The following is a 7491-nucleotide window of genomic DNA, read 5'->3' on the forward strand; positions in this document are numbered from 1 at the left end:
GAGATACACAAGGAAGAGGTTAGACATTGTCATATCTAAATATGACACCCAGAACTGACACAGCTGTCTTATGACCTCAAGGGGAGCTAGCTAACCAGCTGAAGATGACAGAGAAGAAAGTTGGGAAGAAGTTGGGTCCTTGATAAAAACTGAGCCATGGAATTCACCAGCCTTAGAGAGCAGATATCCAACCTTCAGATTTCATGTTATACCACATGAAATAATATATTGTCTTCAGATTTAAGCCATTTTGATTTTAGTTTGATTTGATTTGATTTGATTTCTCTGCTACCTGCATCCAAAGGCAAGTTAATAAATGTGAGCCAAGAATCAAAGCTGCATTCATCTATCCAAAGGCCATGGTTCTCTCCTCCACCCTCTTCACTGACTGCATTCACTGTCTCAGCCCCTGCAGACAGCACACGGTAAGAAACAGGTCTAAGAAAGGAGGAGACGTGACAGCAGGGAGGGCTGTTTTCATGACATGGAGCAGAAACTGGGAAGGAATAGATAACGTTTAGAAGGGTTAGGAAGAAAGGAGAAAATGTATATGTGGGGAGGGAGGGATAAGATGCCCAACTCCCCTCAAAGTGGTGTTGATTGTGAAATTTGCAACACTGTTCACATTATTTAAAAATAAAGTAAGAAAAAAATAGGCACATTTTTAGTTACTATATGTCATTAATTTTGAGATACACATTTATTTTCATAGTGAACATCTCTGAAATTGGAATGTGTTTTACAGTTGTTAGAATATCACATTTCAGTTGGCAGGTTATTTTTTTCTTATTGGTACATAAAAAACAGTGGATCTTAAGTTAGTGATATATTTAATTTGATTGAATGTAATTTTTAGCTGAAATATGTATATAGTCAAAAGTTTACTGTGAAATAAAATTTATGAAATTTATTTTGGATGAATTATGAAAACATAAAAAGGTTTTTTTATGAAAAAGAGTGGTTCCCTCCTCCCCCGCCCCCTTTGTGGTAGGCAGAATTCTAAGAAGGCTCCCAAGATTCCTTGCCCCTGGTGTACACAACCTGTATAAACTTCTCCCTTTGAGTGTGGGCATTACTGTGAGTGTGATGGATTTCACTCCCATGGTTAACTTACATTGTATGTCGAAGAAGAAGGGGTTTTACCTTTAATATATTTAAAGTCTCAAATCAGTTGGTTTTCAGTTATTCAAAAGGCAGATGATCCTAGGTGGGCCTCAACTAATCAGATGAACACCTAGAGGAAACCAGACCCTTCCTGAAGTCAAAGACTAGAAGCATCAGAGAGGTTCTCCTACTAGCCTTGAAGAAGTAGACTGCCATGTTGTGAGAGGGCCATGTGTCTAGAGCTGAGAGCAACCCTCAAATGACATGGAAGAAATGGAAACTTCAGTCTGTCTTACAACCACAAGTTACTGAATTCTGCCGACAGCCTGACTGAACTTGGAAGAGGTGCTCCAGGCTTATTTTGTATCTTCTCACTCAGCCCTCAAATTGGCCATTTCTCTAAGGAGCCCAGATTCCTTTGCAATCCAAGATCTAGATGCTAGATGTGCTCATCGCTATTGAGTCTGGTCAGATGAAGACAGGCCTGAGAATGTAGTGTGAGCTGTCATACAGATCAGAAAGTGACAGTGTGGGGGGAATAGGGCTTTCAAGCAGTTCCAAGTCTGTTCTGCCCTCTCTGGTGACTCCTAGGGCACTGGTTCTCACAGTTACTGTCATTGTGGCCTGTTGATCTTCAAGGCTACTGTGAGCTGGGCAGAGGGGAATGAGATTAGGGCAAGTCATTGCCACAAGGCATTTTACCAACATTCAGCTACATTTCTTGAGTAAATTCTCTTTGAATTGTTGTAAGACTTTAATTTCCAGAATTCTGATGAAATTGATCTTGACTGTTTTTGCTACTGATCTCTCCCAAAAGTAGAAACTCTGGTTCACTTTTAAGTACTGTTTGACATCATAATACCTTCTTTTTTTTCATATCTGCACTTTAGAAATATTTATTTATGACTGGTATGAAGACTGGACGTGTGCCATCTTCTAGTTCTTTTGTTTCAGAATCCCCCCTTCCTGCTTGGCTGTCCAGGGACTCATCTTCCCTGCAGGATGCTCCTCATTCCTGAGTATGTAGGACCTTCACTCCTGCTCCAAATTTTTAAACTACCTTTTTCAGAAGTTTCACAGAAGTGGCCTTATTTACCATTCACATAAGTCTTAAATAAATACAAGTTTTGTATCCTAGCTGTATCCTACACAAAAATATTTCAAATTTCTTTGCCTGGATGTGTTGCTTGGCAGGTATATTTGTTACATAATAATATAAACTGAACTTCAATCTTGGACTTCCCGAACAAATTTGTGATTCAGCCCCATATCTGCTGACACACCAGCTCTTTTCAGCTTTCTGTATGCCCCCAGACTGCAGGCCAATTTAAACTTCCTCATGTAGCTGAACTCAGTTAGGTGAACCCGGAATCAACAGAAATGCTCCTTATTTCAGCCAAATGCACATAAAACAGTCATTTCAGTCCACGAAGAAGGAAAACCTGGTCCCAGTGAATTCCTGATTGTCTCAGAGGCTGAATGCCTATCCTTGTGCAGCTGTGAAGGGTTCTATGTTCTCCCCAAGCTGGGGAGGTGATGTGAGCGGCCCCTCAGGAAACAGAAACCTGCCCAGCCTCCCCTGGGCCCTGCTGCTCTAGTCTGCCAGCAGTTCTGCAGGGCTGTGTGCCCTGATGCTAAATCTGTACCAGGAAAAGGAAAGAAGGGGAAAAATGACCTTAACTTCTTAGATGGGATGTGAGAGGCCACATCCCACATCTGAGGGGCCGAAAGGCAGGACAGGGAAGGGGGTACCCTGTAGCAAATGGGGAGGCCTCGGAGATACTCAGCTGGGAAGACAGCACTGGTGCCCACGGCCTTTGTTCTATTAAATCTCAGCAAGAACACCATGACTGTAACAAGGCTGTGGTGTGGGAGCTGCATGAAGGCCCATGAAACAGTCCTCCTGGGCCCGCTCATGAATTAGCAAGGGTCTGTTGTTCAGAACCCTCCAGGTCAAATCACAGGATTGGGAAATACGGGTTCAGGATAGCAGTCATGCTGGCCTCAGTCTCCTCATTGGCCTCCCTCTTGCCTCTGAGACCTCACCTACACTTCCTCTGTTGTCAGGAAGCAGCTTTAATGAACATCAGGCAAGGGCGCTGCTCACCCTCCGCCCTCTTGGGCTCAGCTGCCCTCACACCCCTTGTCTTCAAGTGACCTCTCTGATGATCGGGAAGCAACATGAGGGCCTTCGCTATCTCTGTCTTGTTCAAGGCTGTATTCCCTGAAAGGATCAGACACATAAAAGGCCCTCACTGCGTATTTATTAAATCATTAAAATATTAAAACGTTAAAGGAGCACTGTTTTTTTTCCATATGAAAAATGGTGGAACTTTAGGTGAAAGAATAAGAAGGAAGGATTATTTTTTTTAACGCCTTGAAGTGGTAGAGGCCAAACCATGAAACAACACGGATAAGGATGATGTGTCCTGCTCAAGTAACTCACGAATCCCCCAGACAAAGGCAGAAATGAAGGTGGGCAGCCAACAGGGGGAGAGCATGCGGGAGTGAGCACAGCCGGTGCTTTCCCTGTGCATAAGCCAGGTGCATCCATGCCTCCCTCTGTGTGACCTTCATGTGCACATGGGAGGTGCTCTCTAAGGCTTTGCATAGTTCCTCCTGAGCAAGCCATCCTCTGATCTCATTTCGAAACCTGGGACTCTTAATTAGTACCAGTCACCAACAACCTAGTATGCACCTCATGGTTAATCACCACACACCACTGGATCCAGGGACCATGGTGGAGACCACTGGTTGTTCTACTTGGGAGTTGATGCCCATCAGTCAGAGACCACCAGAACCCACCTAGAGTCAACAAAGTCAGGTTTATTTGCTGCAGCAAAAGAGACTTCATATCAGGAGACTGGGGGACATCTCCAGGACATCAACAGGAGGGAGTTGAGGAAAGAAAATTCCTGAGTTTTTGAGACTAGAGTTAAGTCATGGGATGGTCTTGGCAGGGGTGCGTCAGATTTTGTAAACTAGAGTTAGTGGAAGAGTCAGTGGTCTTGTCTTTGTGAGTGAGCAGATGTTAGGGGTTTAAGCTTAGATGGTTTGTGACCTTCATGTCCTGATTGGGTGCAGTTTATGGGGTGTGAGTCCTAGAGCAGCCCATTTGGGAAAGTTGTGGTTTCTATTTAAATTCTCAGTCTCCCCCACAGCCTAGCTGGCAGCAGGGCAGCTTTTCACTCTATCGAGGGTAAAGTGTGGCAAATGAGAGATGGAGGAATGCTAGGAAATGACCTGCCTACCCGACTGCCCTGTCTCCCGCCCCAGCGAGGGAGAGCTGCATGCAGCGATGCCAACAGAGACTGCCAGGGCGATTTCTCAGATACGGGGAAGGCCCTGACCTCAGAGGAACGTCTCTGGAATTCCCGTCCGTTTGTGTTTTGACTCACTTTTTTTTTTTAATAATTTCATTTATTTTCCCCCCAAAGCCCCAGTAGATAGTTGTATGTCATAGTTGCACATCCTTCTAGTTGCTGTATGTGGGACACAGCCTCAGCATGGCCGGAGAAGCGGTGCGTTGGTGCGCCCCCGGGATCCGAACCCGGGTCGCCAGCAGCGGAGCGCACGCACTTAACCGCTAAGCCACGGGGGCCAGCCCTTGACTCACTTTTGAGCTAGGTTATAAATGTGTTCTCCTTCCGTCTGTGTAAGAGGAAAAGGAAATGCACACTGTGCGTTCTCTTTCTTAGGGCAGAACCTGACTCGAATCAAGTCCTTCACTTGCTCTATAATGTCACCTGATGTTAATGAAAGCAGGGCTTCCAAGAGGAGTTTTAGTCAGGCCTGCTTGTTCACTGGTGGACCATGGAGGAGGGGCTTCTGCAGCTGGACTGCGGGAGTGAGAGCCGCATCACCTGCTGCTCATGAATATTGCTGGAAGGGTGGGAGGGGCGGGGGTGTGTAGGGGCTGTGCGGAGGGAGGAGAGGTGGAGAGGGAGTTTTTGATCCTGTGGACCCTGAGGGGAGAAGGGTTTTGGTTTTGTTTGCGGTCCTCTTGGCTAATCCAGGGTTGGGATTAAGAGTATGAATTCCTTCCTTATCCCTGGAGTCAATGAATCTTTTTATGAAATATGCTGATTGAGCCCTTTGTTTCGGCGTTTACTGCTGAAATAAGGAGAATTATGTCATTACTAGTTATAAAATTAGCCAACTTATCTTTCAAAAAAAGAAAAAAGGCCATAATGTTTGAAAATCAGCCTCCTGAATGTCCCCAGTGTGACTCTACGCTCATTGCAAAATGGCCTTCTTCTCTGACTCTCAATTTAGCAGCAGTTATACGCTAATCAAGTAATCATCTTTATCACTTTTAAGTGATCCAAGATTATTGATGAAGAAAAGGATGGCTGGGCTGGGATGTGGACTTTTGAAGAGAAGTGTGTGCGTGGCAGTTGGTGGCTGTCCATGTTCCCCGGATGGAGAGGACCCCTCAGCGAGGTGAGATGATGCACCCTCAGCAGATGTGCTGGAGGGGAGACTGGGATACAAGGTGCATTCGTTTCCTAGGGCTGCTATAACAGAGTACCTTAAAACTGGGTGCCTTAAAACAACAGAAATCTATTCTCTCACAGTTCTGGAGGCTAGAAGTCTGAAATCAAGGTGTGGGCAGGGCCACACTCCCTCTGAAGGCTCTAAGGGATAATCCTTCTTTGCTTCTTCCTAGCTTCTGGTGGTAACTAGCAATCCTTGGCATTTCTTGGCTGTGACAGAATGACACCAGTCTCTGCCTCTGTTTTCTTTCCCTGTATGTGTGTCTGTGTCTCTGTTTTCTCTTCTTTTAAGGATACCAGTCATTGGATCAGGCCCACCCTAATCCAGTATGACCTCATTTTAATGTAACTAATTACATCTGCAAAAATCCTATTTCCAAGCAAGGTGACATGCAGAGGTACCAGGCTTAGGACTTGAACATATCTTTTTGGAGGACACAGGTCAACCTGCAACACAAGGCCTCATCTGTTCTCAAAGCAAGAGGTTGGGATAGAGCTGGGGTTTGGCCTTTAAGACCTCCTGAAACTCCTCCGTGTTGCTGGAAGCCTACCTCAACCTTTGAGACATACCAATCTAGCCCAGTTTTGCAATTTATCAACTGTGTGTGGAGTTTTTGTTTGTTTGTTTTTTGTAAAGCAGGTATAAGGAGTTCATTCCACTCCTCAGTCCATAGCATGATCTCATCATCAACGATAGAGGGATTCTCTCTTATTTTATTTTTTCTCTTTCTGCCCTGAGTCAGTCAGGATAGTTATGGTGGAGAAACAAACAACTCTAAAATCTCTGTGGCTTAAAACAGCAAAGGACAATATTTTGCTCGTGCTGCTCACATCGTGGGTCAGCAGTTCACCGTATCACCGGGCACCTGAGCTGACAGGGCAGCCTCCACCTGAGTGGGGCCAGTTCCCATACTAGAGTGGGGAGAACTCTGGGGGTTCCAATATCTGCAACTACATACTTGGCCCTGAGGAGACTTGCACCATTTCTTAGCCAAGACTAGTCCCACCACTGCGCCCAACCACAAGGGGGCAGAAGTGCCAGTGAACCATGGGCCCAGAGGTGAGAGAATAGGAAAGATTTGGCCAAATTCACCCATGTCCGCCACAAATGCCATCTCTTTTATTTTGTGGCTTGTCCGTCACCTTGTTCGTGGGTTTCCGTTAAGAATTTCCATCTTTAGGAGGCCCTCACTCTCCTCTTTCCTTCCCATTCACCTTTCTAATATTCCCTCCCCCAATCCACTGTCTCAGGGCCCTGCTCTTTATAAACTAAATTAAAGCCAAGTTGTTTGTGGCAGCGATGGGTGGCCCCTCTTAAATAACGTATTCACATTGGTCCTTAAGATTCGAGGTTCTTCAGTCATCAGTCGGTAGACAAGTATTGAGCACCTACCATGGGCAGGCAGATACTGGGGCTACATCAGCGAGCATGAGACAAGACGCCTGCTTTCATGGAGCTGGGATTCTAGCCCGTTAGATGCAGGATTCTTTGGGCTGCAAATAATAATAACTCCTCAAACCCAGTGAAACCATAACTGCGTTATCTCATATTACAGGAAGTCCAGAGGTGGGAAAGTTTCCAGGTGTATTTCGACTAAGACCCCAGCTCCATTTCCTTTGACTCGGCCTTTCGCCAGGAGGTTTTTTCCTTACACTAGCTTCTCTCATTGTCAAAAAATGGTTCCAGCAGCAACTGTGATGACATATTTCCTCTCATTCAGTGGAAAAGAAAGAGACTTTTCCAGCCTTTCCTTCGCTCTGCCTGGGACAATACCTGGACATGTGGCAGTCACCCAGGGAATGCCAAGCATGGCTGGCTCTAGTCTGGGTCTCCGACACTCACTGGCCAAGGACGAGTCACTGTGGTTGCCTTGGAGCATGGAGGGTGGGT

Source organism: Ceratotherium simum, chromosome 40, assembly GCF_057802395.1.
Source record: "Ceratotherium simum simum isolate JZ-2026a chromosome 40, ASM5780239v1, whole genome shotgun sequence".
NCBI lineage: Eukaryota > Metazoa > Chordata > Mammalia > Perissodactyla > Rhinocerotidae > Ceratotherium > Ceratotherium simum.